The following is a 973-nucleotide window of genomic DNA, read 5'->3' as shown; positions in this document are numbered from 1 at the left end:
GAATTAGTAAGCATTAGCTAACTAGGGTAATTGAGGCTACACGGCACGCGCTTTCTCATCCTACAGTTACAAAGAACAACTCCATTGAAATGTTAAGTAGCAGTCTACCTGTTAGCTCTTGGTCGTTGTAGCCTATTTTTCTCCTTGAACTTTTAATTCTGTCATTTTAATTCCATCTTCCATTAGATACTTCCTAACTTTTGCCACACACGGAAGCTTTTGCTGACTTATGATTGGCCAACAACAACAAGCTACCTCTTGTGAAAAGCAAGAGCAGCAGCATACATTATAAAATGTATATCCCTCTCTCTACTGCAGCAGTCGCGTTAGGATCTGTACCGGCCCTTCCTGTCAAGTCAGTAGAAAGTACACATACCCATAACAATCATATCAGATCTGACCCAGACCCGTGACATTATTTAGAATTCTGAATCTGGACCCACTCGGGTCTTGGGTACAGGTGGATCCGTGAAGAGCTCTAGTCCCTAACCTTAACCATACCGAACCTTGTAACTTAACCCGCAGCCATGCCAAATGGGCTTCTTCGTTGGACATGCGCAAGCAGATTGTCGTGTTTCGCTTAAAGCGGCAATCAGCTATTCATCCAATAACCATGCGTCACCCCTATTTCGGTTAAAAAAAACTACAAAAAACTGAGGGATGGGGCTGGAAAACTGTAACCACTCTCAAATGTATAGACAGAGCTATGGATGCAAGGCCTGACCATCCATGACATCAACATGATAGCTCTAACCATGTTTTGAGGCTATATTGTGTTTGTTTACATTTACTTTGTTTACAAACATTGGAGTAAAAACAGCTTATATTTTGGGTTCTGATGGGGTACGACAGCTCATTGAGGCATTTCTACGTTATTCTTCAAGCATCAGTGGGTGCATATTCAATTCTGTCATAAAAATGTATGTAGCAACTGCAGATTGCCCCTTTAACAGGTGGTGCCAGGAAAGTCGGT

This window comes from Oncorhynchus mykiss, chromosome 10, assembly GCF_013265735.2.
Source record: "Oncorhynchus mykiss isolate Arlee chromosome 10, USDA_OmykA_1.1, whole genome shotgun sequence".
NCBI lineage: Eukaryota > Metazoa > Chordata > Actinopteri > Salmoniformes > Salmonidae > Oncorhynchus > Oncorhynchus mykiss.
The sequence above is the reverse complement of the archived record's forward strand: the minus strand, read 5'-3'. Positions refer to the sequence as shown.